This window comes from Hippopotamus amphibius, chromosome 1 (assembly GCF_030028045.1).
Source record: "Hippopotamus amphibius kiboko isolate mHipAmp2 chromosome 1, mHipAmp2.hap2, whole genome shotgun sequence".
Lineage (NCBI taxonomy): Eukaryota > Metazoa > Chordata > Mammalia > Artiodactyla > Hippopotamidae > Hippopotamus > Hippopotamus amphibius.
Genome location: NC_080186.1, coordinates 52,439,568 through 52,452,981, shown reverse-complemented (window position 1 = coordinate 52,452,981; position 13,414 = coordinate 52,439,568). Strand labels below are relative to the sequence as shown.

Sequence of the window (13,414 nt, the reverse complement as noted above, 5' to 3'; positions counted from 1 at the left end):
TCAAGTGTGATATCAATTGAAAATATGATAAATGATCACTTTGGTCACCAGTTACCTGGAAGAAGAAAGACTTCTAGGATCCAATCCTGTAGCTGTTTGGTTTTGTTTTGTTTGTTTTTTCCATTGCTAATCAGGTATGTGCTTTTGCCTTTCATATCCTTCTTTGGGATTCAAAGAAAGAATGAAACAATGGCAGCTGGAAAGCAAGATAAAAAATGTGATCAAAAGTGACCCCCCCACCTCATCAAAATAACTGCCATAGAGGAAGGAAGAGAAATACCTTCATTAAAACGTTAGTAAGAGAGAGAAAAACAGACAGTTCTGGTGTTGTTAGAAACTGAGGCAAAGTCCCGTCTCCTCCTTGGAGAATCAGAACAAAATGGGTCTCCACCTTTTTTTTTTTTAAATAATAGAATTATGTCCATTGTACTCATAATATAATAGTGAGTCAAATGCATAATCTCTTTGGACTGAGACCCAGGTTGAATTCCCAGCTCAGCCAGTTACTAGATATGTAACATTTTCGTTTTCTTAACCTGCCTTGGGTTTCAGTTTCCTCGTCTATAAACAGGGCAGGAAAATAATACTTCCTTCTTAGGATTGTTCTGAGGATTACTAGAGGCAATGTATACAAAATACTGACCTTTTGTAGCCCAGTCCCTGGCACAAGGTAAGAGGTAACTAATGACACTCAAGGTGATAGAACCCATTTATTATTTACTATCCCACCTTCCTTCCATCTCTCTTCCTGCAGGGAGATGTCCTCTTGGTATTCACAGCCTTTGGTAGAGTGCACGGTTTTCAGGCAGATCCTTCTCCTTCTTACCCTCAAAGGGCAGTTCATCAGGGTTGTTCCTTGTGCTAATTCTCTTCTTAAAGAAAAGGAACAGTCTTAGCTGAGTCACATCTTGGTGAATTCCTTAACTCTGAGCATTTACTGGAAGTGTGGCTCTCAGAAACGGTTTTCTGAGATGGATCATTGGCTAAGGAGCTACGTGTCACCCTGTACCCAGGCTGCCCTCAGTTCCCCTTCCTAGGACTTTTGTACATATGACCAATCACCATAATAAAGCATTTCATAAAGTCATGAGTTGACAAGAAAAAGATAAATGTAAACACTGCACAGACAAACACTGGGAGGAGAAACATCTGGATGTCCACTGCTTGTTTCCTGTTGAGAGAGTTTGGGAACTTAGGGATTGTAACTGTTGGACAGGGCTAATTTTGGAAACTATTTCACATTTGTACAAAAAGGAAAAGCACACATTTATTACATTTCACTCATCAGATGAGGGAAGCTGGTGGTCAACTTCCCAGGCCTCTCTGAGAACAAAAGGGACTGAATTGGAAATAACAGAGAGAGGGTTTTCCTTCCCTCTCCACCCTCTCACTTCCAGGACACGACTTTGGATGTGTCTTTGTCATGACTTTGGGTTTCCGTGATTTCTGACTTTCCTTCTTACATTGTTTCCTCTTAGTTTCCAGAAGTCTTAACTTTGAATTCTGGCTTTACCACGGACAGATCTCTTACTCTATCTAAGCCTCAGTTTCCTCTTTTGAAAATAAAATGAATCATAATAGTAATAGTAATCATAGCAGTAATAAGTATTTACCCTCCAATTTCACAGGATTGTGTAGATCAAGTCTCTTCCTCCTCCTCCCAATTCCCAGAACATGCGATGTTCTTTCTTGCTTTTATATCTTTTAATATGAGGTTTCCCTTTTTTCTCCCTAGAAAACTATGACTCACCCTTTGAGACCCATCCTGAATATTACTGATGCTGTGAGAGATTCTTTGTCTCCCTCTCACAGGTATTAAAAATAACATTTCAGAGCACATTTAGTAACAGGGTAAAATTTGCAATCCACCTGTAAGTAAGAAAAAGCAAGTTATAAAATATAAGATCAAAATTTGGTAAAATATTATATTAGATATATTTAAATTTATTTAACAGCATGATAAACGGGGCTCCTCTTGTCATGGACTCTGAGCTGCACAGCAAAGCTGAAAGAACCCTCACATGCTAAAGAGGAGATGCTAGGTACATAGGCAGATGTTATTAAAAGTTAAACCAGATAGACTTGCAGCACCCCACCACCTACATAAGAAAAGATAAGAAACTCAAATTCAGTTTGCTTACGTAGGAACTTCTTACTAATGAGTTGTTGGTTGAATAGGAACTGTTGTGTCATCTCTCCTCCGTTCCCCATGAGTTACTTACTTCTTAGGTCAAATGAGAGTAGCTCTAAGAGAACCACTCCAAGAAATCAGGGCTGCCTGCAAGAAGGGGAGCCTGGCTTCTCACTCCTCTCTGGATGCTGGCTGAGTTATAGACACTCTCAGGCCCAGAATGTGCTGCCTCCCAAGCAGTGGAGAGGGAAGAAGTTCTTGGGAGACTGACACATGATCCCTTCCCCAGATGTGGAGGGCACATGTGAACCTAGCGTGCCCTGTCTGAGCGCCCTGAAGGTAGGAGCAGAGGAGCAGGCAACAGCAGGGTAAGGAGAAAAAGCAGCAGAGGAGCAGTGACGCCACTATTCAGCATGGAAGAGATGCCTAAGTGTTCCATGGGCCAAGAGGATATTTTGAAGGTAGCTGGATTTAAAGCTCCTTGAAGTTCACCCAAGCAGAAAATGGCAGTAGGGTGATTGTAAAAGCTGGGAGTGGAGGAGAGCAAGACATCAGCTGGATTGTGTGTCACTCACATGAATGTCAGGGGCTACACAGAGTATAGGTCCTCAAGGTGCCTCCAGGCAATCCACACAGGCAACCAGCCAAAGATCAGGGTGTGGAAGCCTCCAGAGACAGGCAGGAGTAGCCAGGGGAGACCTGAAACAGCAGCACTAGAGAAGGATGTTTCTCTCTCTTCCTCTTCCCCTCCCTTTTACCCCAAATCTGGAGAACCAGTAGAAGTGAGGAGACATACTCAGACATACACTTCTCACTCCCCTCTGAAGATTCCTGCCCATGACTCAGGCCTATGTTGAGGGCTGCAAATAGGGGGATGTTGGAAAGAGCAGAAATTTTAAATTGGGAGTGAGATAGAAACTTTGGCTTAGGCTAAATGAAACTTGATGTTGTAGATGAAAGTGACATTTTCTTTCTGGACCCATTTTGCTCTAAGATCCCATTCCTGTGGATGGTGAAGAAAAGTTCAGGCTTGCCAATGAAAGATGATGCAGCCTTTCCTCACTTACCCGGAGAGGGGTCCATACCGCAGCACCCTGGGTTCTTGTTGTCACTTAAAGGGAAATGTTCCCAATGTCCAGAGCCCTTAATGTCCCACAAATGAAGGAGGAGGATGTCCTCAAATTCCAAGTAGCAGGAACCCATCAACTGTGACTTCCAAATGGAACCATACATCAACAAAAGGAAAAGTGATGGCATCTACATTATAGAGCTGAAGGGTGCCTGGGGGAAGCATCTGCAGGTGGCTTGTGCCACAGTTACCATTTAAAAATTGGCTGATCAGTGTTACATCCTCCAGGAACACTACCCAGAGGTCTGTGCTGAAGTTTGCTGCTGCCACTGGAGCCACTCCTGTTGCTGCCCACTTCCCTCCCAGAGCCTTCACTAACCAGATCCAGGCAGCCTTCCAGGGGCCGCGTCTTCTGGTGGTTACTGATCCCAGAGCAGATGACTAGCCTCTCACAGAGGTGTTGTAGGTTAACCCACCTACCACTGCTTCCTGTAACACAGATGCTCCTCTCCTCCCTGTGGACACTGCCATCCTTGCAGCAAAAAGGGAGCTCACTCAATGGGTCTGAGGTGGTGGATGTTGGCTCAGGAAGTTCTGCATCTCGTGTGCACACCCGTGTGAGGTCATGCCTGATCTCTGCTTCTACAGAGGTGCTGGAGAGACTGCAAAGGAAGATCAGGCTGCGCTGAGAAGGCCATGGCCAAGGAGGAACGTCAGGGTGAATGGACTGCTCCAGCTCCCAAGTTCACTGCTACTCTACCTGCAGTTGCAGTTGGTTCTGTAGGTGCAGGTGCCTCTATGCCTGCCCAGCAGTTCCTGCAGAAGGTGGGAGCCCTCAGCCCACCACTGAGGACTGGTCTGCAGCTTCCACTGCTCAGGCCACTGAAAGGGTAGGAACAACCACTGAATGGTCTGAAGGTTTCCCTCCCCAGGCTTTTAACAGAAAATGGAAATAAGGTTAGCAGGAAACAATTTCTTTTTAAAAAGAAGAGAAAAAAGATGGCGGCGAAGTAGAGGGATGTGGAATGCATCCCTCTCCACAGATGCATTGGGAATGCACCAAAGGACGCAATAGTTCCCACAGAGAACCAGCTGAACACCAGCAGACGGCCTCGGACACCAGAAAGGACCGCAAGGAGCCCGACACAACCAGTAGGAAGGCATCTATGAGGGCTCAAAGAGGGTGAAGCGGCGGAGCCGTGGCAGACAGGAGGGAGTGAAAAACACACGGAGCATCCGCACCACAGCTCAGCGTTCCCGGACCAAGACATGGATCCACAGCTGAACAGAGGGTCCGGGAGCGGGAGCGTGGGAACCGGAGAGCTGGTTCAGGGTGAGAAACATTGTTGCCAGTAAAGTGACGGACCGAGAGGACAGGAGGGAAGAGGTCCGTGGAGAGGAGTGCCCGTCCCTGAGAGCTGCCCAGCCATGATGGCGGCTGGAAGCTGCAGGCTCCCGGGCGGGGGGGAGGAGCCTCGCGCATAGCCTCTCTCTCTCTTTTGGCGCCTCTGCAACAGGCATGGAGAGACGCCCTGCGGGCCACCTAAGGAGCTCAGGGATAACAAGGACCCTCAGGCACTCAGGCAGGGCTGGATTAAAACCCCTTGGAACACCAGCAGCAGGGAGGCTGCCGAGAAAAAAACAAACAAACAAAAACCCGAGAGAGGCCAACTCTGAGACTTTCTGTTTACACCTGAGCCACCGGCGTCCCTCTGCAACAGGCACCTCCAAGCCCGACTGAAACAACAGTGCGCCACTGCTCACTCCCTCCCAGGGAAAGGAGCCACTATTGTACCCTCTCCCTCCCCACACACCGAGGCTTACAGACGAACAATAAAGGAACCTCTGCTGGTCACAGAATAACGCAAAAAAAACCCAAGGTGAGGAGAAGGACACTTACAGCTGAGACTCTAATGAAACAGAATATTAGTATCAATCCTATTGAACTGGTCCATTCTGGGATCAGTTCTGGATTTTTTTTTTCCTTTATTAATTACAATCTTAGTCCTCAGGGATCTACAAGTTTTATAACATAATTTTTTTAATGCTATTTTTTATTCAATTTTTTTTTTTGCCTTTTTATATACTTCTATTTCTAGCTAAGTTTTTGGTAGTATGGACAATATATCTCTCATACTTTCCTTTCATCCCTATCTTTTATACATTTCTATTCCTTTCTTTTTATTTGCATATTTCCAATCACACTACGCTCTTCTGTTCCCCTTTCTTCCATCCATTTTTAGTTTATTTTATCTTAACATACTTATAAGCAACACTATCGATCTGCTCAGACTCCTTGCTCTATTCTCCAGATGACGCACCACCTTGGTATTTAATATTAGGTTTTTGTCTTTATCTTAGTTCTTAGTACAATTGTCTAATTTCATTCTGAGAATCTCCATTCTGCCTGGTGGTACTCTAGCTCTTTCCTATATTTGATTCTAGCTTACAAAATCTCCCTGGATTAGTGTTTGTATGTGTAAGGTGTTATTTGTTTGTTAGTTTGCTTTTGCTTTTCTCTCTGATTTGTTCTGTTTCAGTTGTCAATTTCTGTTGGGTTTCTCTTTGAATATCTGATAGCATACTGGGGTTCTGGCAGGTCTTTCCAGAGCCTTATGTCCTAATGGATTCAGTAATCGTGTGTCTTATACATGTATGTGTTTCCTAGACTTCATATCTTTTTAACCTAACACTTGGACATTAGTCTGATGCTTGGACAGTCTTCTATAAACACCTCTATCACCAGGACAAGCAACCCCAAAAGTCTGGACAAACATGAGGAAACAAAGAAACACCATGCAGGCAAATGAGCAGGAAAAAAACCCACAAGACCAAATACATGAGGAGGAAATAGGAAAAATGCCTGGAAAAGAATTCAGAGTAATGATAGTAAAAATGATACAAAATCTCGATAACAAAATAGAGAAAGTACAAGAAACAGTTCATAAGAACTCAGAAAAACAAACAGCAATGGATAACAAAATAACTGAAATTAAAAATACTCTAGATGCTATAACCGGCAGAATGACTGAGGCAGAAGAACGAATAAGTGAGTTGGAAGATAGAATGGGAGAAATAACTGCCACAGAGCAGGAAAAAGAAAAAAGAATAAAAAGAATAGAAGACAGTCCCAGAGACCTCAGTGATAACATTAAATGTACCAACATTCGAATTATAAGCATCCCAGAAGAAGAAGAAAAAAAGAAAGGGTCTGAGACAATATTTGAAGAGGTTCTAGTGGAAAACTTCCCCAACATGGGAAAGGAAATAATTCACCAAGTCCAAGAAGCACAGAGAGTCCCATACAGAATAAACCCAAGGAGAAATACACCAAGGCACATATTAATCAAACTAACGACAATTAAACACAAAGACAAAATATTAAAAGCAGCAAGAGAAAAGCAACAAATAACATATAAAGGAAAACCCATAAGGATAACAGCTGACCTCTCTACAGAAACTCTGCAGGCCAGAAGGGAATGGCAGGATATACTAAAAGTCCTGAAAGAGAGAAACCTACAGCCAAGAATACTCTACCCAGCAAGAAGCTCATTCAGATTTGAGGGAGACATCAAAAGCTTTCCAGACAAGCACAAGTTAAGAGAATTCAGCACCACCAAACCAGCCTTACAACAAGTGCTAAAGGAACTTCTCTAAGTAGGAAACACAAGAAAAGGAAAACACCTACAAATACAAACCCAAAACATTTAAGAAAATGGTAATTGGAACACACATGTCAATAATCACCTTAAATGTAAATGGATTAAATGCTCCAACCAAAAGACACAGACTGGCTGAATGGATACAAAAACAAGACCCTTCTATATGCTATCTACAAGAAACCCACTTCAGACCAAAGGATACATATAGACTGAAAGTAAAGGGATGGAAAAAGATATTCCATGCAAATGGAAGTCAAAAGAAAGCTGGAGTGGCAATACTTAGACAAATTAGACTTTAAAGTAAAGACTATTACAAGAGACAAGGAAGAACACTACATAATGATCAAGGGATCCATTCAAGAAGAACATATCACAATGGTAAATATCTATGCCCCCAATATAGGAGCACCTCGATACATAAGGCAAATGCTAACAGCTATAAAAGGGGACATTGACAGGAACACAATAATAGTGGGAGACTTGAACACCCCACTTACATCAATGGACAGATCATCCAAACAGAAAATAAATAAAGACACACAAGCTTTAAATGACACATTAGACTATCTCGACTTCATTGGTATTTATAGGACATTCCATTCAAAAATGACAGAATACACTTTCTTCTCAAGTGCACACGGAACATTTTCCAGGATAGATCACATCTTGGGTCACAAATCAAACCTCGGCAAATTCAAGAAAATTGAAATCATATCAAGGATCTTCTCAGACCACAATGCCATGAGACTAGATATCAATTACAGGAAAAAAACTGCAAAAAATACAAACACATGGAGGCTAAACAATTCACTCTTAAACAACCAAGAAATCACTAAAGAAATCAAAGAGGAAATCAAAAAATATCTAGAAACAAACGACAACAAAAACACAACAACCCAAAACCTATGGGACACAGCAAAAGCAGTTCTAAGAGGGAAGTTTATACCAATACAGTCCTACCTTAAGAAACAAGAAAATTATCCAATAAACAACCTAACCTTACACCTAAAACAATAAGAAAAAGAAGAACAAAGAAACCCCAAAGTGAGCAGAAGGAAAGAAATCATAAAGATCAGAGCAGAAAAAAATGAAAAGAAAGGAAGGAAGCAATAGCAAAAATTAATAAAACTAAAAGCTGGTTCTTTGAGAAGATTAACAAAATTCATAAACCATTAGCCAGACTCATCAAGAAAAAAAGGGAGAAGATGCAAATCAACAGAATTAGAAATGAAAAAGGAGAAGTAACAACGGACACCACAGAAATGCAAAAGATCATGAGAGACTACTACAAGCAACTATATGCCAATCAATTGGATAACCTGGAAGAAATGGATAAATTCTTAGAAAAATGCAATCTTCCAAGACTGAACCAGGAAGAGATAGAAACTATGAACAGACCAATCACAAGTACAGAAATTGAGGCAGTGATTAAAAATCTCCCAACACACAAAAGCCCAGGACCAGATGGATTCACGGGCAAATTCTATCAAACATTTAGAGAAGAGCTAACACCTATTCTTCTCAAACTCTTCCAAAATATTGCAGAAGGCGGAACACTCCCAAACTCATTCTACGAGGCCACCATCACCCTGATACCAAAACCAGGCAAAGATGTCACAAAAAAAGAAAATTACAGACCAATATCACTGATGAATATAGATGCAAAAATCCTCAACAAAATACTAGCTAACAGAATCCAACAGCACATTAAAAAAAATCATACACCATGATCAAGTGGGGTTTATCCCTGGGATGCAAGGATTCTTCAATATACGCAAATCAATCAATGTGATACATCATATCAACAAATTGAAGGATAAAAACCATATGATCATCTCAATAGATGCAGAAAAAGTATTTGACAAAGTTCAACATCCATTTGTGATAAAAGCTCTCCAGAAAATGGGCATAGAAGGAAATTACCTCAACATAATAAAAGCCATATATGAGAAACCAAAAGCCAACATTGTTCTAAATGGGGAAAAACTGAAAGCATTCCCTCTAAGAACAGGAACAAGACAAGGGTGTCCACTCTCACCACTGTTGTTCAACATAGTTTTGGAAGTTTTAGCCACAGCAATCAGAGAAGAAAAAGAAATGAAAGGAATCCAAATTGGAAAAGAAGAAGGAAAATTGTCACTCTTTGCAGATGACATGATATTATATATAGAAAACCCTAAAGACTCTACCAGAAAACTGCTAGCACTAATTGAACAGTTTAGTAAAGGAGCAGGATACAAAATTAAGGCACAGAAATCTCTTGCATTCCTATACACTAACAATGGAAGAGCAGAAAGAGAAATTAAGGAAACTCTCCCATTCACCATTGCAACCAAAAGAATAAAATACCTAGGAATAAACCTGCCTAAGGAGGCAAAAGATCTGTATGCAGAAAACTTTAAGACATTGCTGAAAGAAATCAAAGACGACACAAACAGATGGAGGGATATACCATGTTCCTGGATTGGAAGAATCAACATCGTGAAAATGACTGTACTACCCAAAGCAATTTACAGATTCAATGCAATCCCGATCAAATTACCAATGGCATTCTTCACAGAACTAGAGCAAGAAATCTTACGATTTGTATGGAAACGCAAAAGACCCCGAATAGCCAATGCAATCTTGAGAAGGAAAAATGGAGCTGGTGGAATCAGGCTTCCTGACTTAGAACTATACTACAAGGCTATAGTGATCAAGACAGTATGGTACTGGCACAAAAACAGAAAGGAAGATCAATGGAATAGAATAGAGAACTCAGAAGTAAGCCCAAACACATATGGGCACCTTATCTTTGACAAAGGAGGCACGAGTATACAATGGAAAAAAGACAGCCTCTTCAGTAAGTGGTGCTGGGAAAATTGGACAGCAACATGTAAAAGAATGAAATTAGAATACTTCCTAACACCATACACAAAAATAAACTCCAAATGGATTAAAGACCTACATGTAAGGCCAGACACTATAAAACTCCTAGAGGAAAACATAGGCAGAACACTCTATGACATACATCAAAGAAAGATCCATTTTGACCCACCTCCTAGAGTCATGGAAATAAAATCAAGAATAAACAAATAGGACCTCATGAAACTTAAAAGCTTTTGCACAGTGAAAGAAACCATAAACAAGACTAGAAGGCAACCCTCAGAATGGGAAAAAATAGTTGCCTATGAAACAACGAACAAAGGATTAACCTCCAAAATATACAAGCAGCTCACGAAGCTTAATACCAAAAAAGCAAATAACCCAATCCACGAATGGGCGGAAGACCTAAATAGACATTTCTCCAAAGAAGACATACAAATGGTCAACAAACACATGAAAAAATGCTCAACATCACTCATCATCAGAGAAATGCAAGTCAAAGCCACCATGAGGTATCACCTCACATCGATCAGAATGGCCATCATCACAAAATCTGGAAACAACAAATGTTGGAGAGGGTGTGGAGAAAAGGGAACTCTCCTGCACTGTTGATGGGACTGTAAGTTGGTACAGCCACTATGGAAAACAGTTTGGAGGTTCCTTAAAAAGCTACAAATAGAACTACCATATGATCCAGTAATCCCACTCCTGGGCATATACCCAAAGAAAACCATAATCCCAAAAGAAACATGCACCATAATGTTCATTGCAGCACTGTTTACAATAGCCAGGACATGGAAGCAACCTAAATGCCCATCAACAAATGAATGGTTAAAGAATATGTGGCATATATATACAATGGAATATTACTCAGCTATAAAAAGGGATAAGATGGAGCTATATGTAATGAGGTGGATAGACCTAGAGTCTGTCATACAGAGTGAAGTAAGTCAGAAAGAGAAAGACAAATATTGTATGCTAACTCACATATACGGAATCTAAAAATGGTACTGATGAACTCAGTGACAAGACAAGAACAAGGACGCAGATGCAGAGAATGGACTGGAGAACTCGAGGTTTGGGAGGGGGCGGGGAGTGAAGGGGAAGCTGAGATGAAGCAAGAGAGTAGCAAAGACATATATATACTACCAACTGTAAAATAGATAGCCAGTGGGAAGTTGTTGTATAACAAAGGGAGTCCAACTTGAGGATGGAAGATGCCTTAGAGGACTGGGACGGGGAGGGTGGGGGGGACTCAAGGGAGGGTGGGGGAGGGAGGGAGGGAATACGGGGATATGTGTATAAAAACAGATGATTGAACTTGGTGTACCCCCCAAAAAATGATAATTAAATAAATAAAATTTAAAAAAAAAAAGAAGAGAAAAGAAAAGATAAAAGAAAGGCAATGCAGTCTCTAGGTTTAAAACGGGTAAATATTCTGTGGGTTCTGCTAGTAGGACTATTGGGACCACATCTTCCTTCTCAAGGTGTTTCCCCTCTTCCTCTTTATTTCTCTGATGGTGTCTGAGTTTAGGCAGAAGTTTACACTTCCTCTTCACACTGGGAGGGTAAATCTCTGATCCATGTACTGTGTCCTCATTTTACAGATAAGAAAAGGCAAGGTTGAGTAGCCAGTTAAGGGTACGTAGCTAGTGAGGGGTACAGCTACTTCTGTAGGTAAGCAGAGGTTAACATACACAAGTGCAAGAGCGCCTGGTGGATGGATTAAGCTATTGACATCTCACAGTAGAAAAATGAGGAGAGTGCTGGCCAGGCTGGGTGGCCATGGTGCCAGGTCTTGGCACACTTATCAGGATACTCTCAGATTCATATAAAACACACCAACCTAACACATTGGAGTTGTTTCTATCTTCCCTTTTTTTTTTCTAATTTATTTTATTTACTTATTTTTTGGCTGCTTTGGGTCTTTGCTGCTGTGCAGGCTTTCTCTAGTTGGCGAGTGGGGGTTACTCTGTTGTGGTGTGTGGGCTTCTCATTGTGGTGGCTTCTCTTGTTGTGGAGCAAAGGCTCCAGGAGCATGGGCTTCTGGTTGTGGCATGCAGGCTTAATAGTTGTGGTGCATGGGCTTAGTTGCTCTGAGGCATGTGGGATCCTCTGGAACCAGGGATCGAACCCATGTCCCCAGCATTGGGAGGCGGATTCCTAACCACTGCGCCACCAGGGAAGTCCCCGTTTCTATCCTTCTGAAAGATAGCCACTGTCCAGTAAAGGACACATGATTTCACATCCTTCAAAATACGATTGGCACTATTTGTTCCATTCACTTATTCCTTATTTCTGTTAATATCTATTTTGTGTGTTTTACATATAAGGTAAAGTTCTAGGCACTGGAAATAAAGAAAAACAAGGCAGATGGTCCCTGCACTTATGGAGCTTTTATTCTAAAAAGAAAGGGAGAGAATAAAAACTAATTGCACAACGTATGCCTTATTACAATGTTTGATAAGTGCTCTGATAGAGAAATTTAGCATCCCATGAGACCATAAAATAGGACATGACCTATTTGGTGGGTCAGGGAATCTTTTCTTAAGAGAATGACCTTTGAGCTAAGCCAGAAAAGATGAATAGAAGCTAGCCAAGGGGAAGGGAAGTATTATAAGAATGCTCCAGACTGTGTGCGTGCTATTCCTTTTGCTACAGATCATGGCTCAGCCACAGACTCAAAAAAGAGCTGCGGTGACTGGACAGTGATAAGGTCAGTTGGAGAAGATTGTAGATTACGTAGGTATTGGGTTCAGTCCATGGCCCATCAGGAAGTGTGCACAGGAATAATCTTACCGGGAGTTTACTGGGAGGACTTGGGAAATGGAAAAAATAGCCAAAATATAGCTGTATCGTTTCCACCATGCTTTCAATGTGACATGACAGAAAATTCAGCTAATAGCACTTAAAACTGAGGTGAGCAAACTTTTTCTGTTAAGGGCCAGCTAGCAAATAGTTTAGGCTTTGCAGGCCACGCTCCCTCTGTTGCAACCACTCAGCTCTGCATGTACAGCACAAAAGTAGCCAAAGACAGTGCATGAACACGGGAGCACAGCTGCGTTCCAATAAAGCTTTTTTTATTGGCTCATGGGCTATAGTTTGTGGATCTCTGGCATGAAATAGGATATTTCAGGTTCACTTAGCAGGAGGTCTAGGAGTGGTGGGAGGCTTTAGGGTTGATTCAGCAACAGCATGAGGTGACAGCTGGAGAATCACCTGCTTCCCTACGCTCATGTGAGCGAATAAAACCAGACCCTAGGGTTTTTGTTTGTTTGTTCATTTTTAAATGCAAGTTTATTAAATTAATAGTTAAAGGGACATAGATCTTTGCAGGAATTCACTGAGAAGTTTCTTGAGAGGAAAAAGTCAAGGGTTTTTAAGAACTAAATGAGAAGGAGCGGTTCATGGTGGTAAGGCTAACTAAGGATAGAAACTAGTACTCTGGATAGAGCAGAATAAATCTGTTAGCCTGTCCAGGATTTGTCAGTATCATTGGTGATGTTCATTGGTCAGCAAAGGGTCTTCAGTTTGGTCCAGTAAGGATCTGATTCCTGGGGTCCTTCAGAGTCCACTGTCCTTTATCAGGTTCTGCTGTTTAGAACCATTTGTGATTTAAAAAAAAAAAAACAGTTTTGATCTCTCCTAGGAAAATGTTGCTTCAAGTGGAAATTTTACCTTTTACCA

General features: G+C 41.5%; 1 pseudogene; it reads left to right on the top strand.

Annotated features, from left to right (window-relative positions):
* Positions 1 to 3,262: 3,262 nt before the first annotated feature.
* On the top strand, positions 3,263 to 4,156 carry LOC130859379 (40S ribosomal protein SA-like; annotated as a pseudogene).
* Positions 4,157 to 13,414: the final 9,258 nt, after the last annotated feature.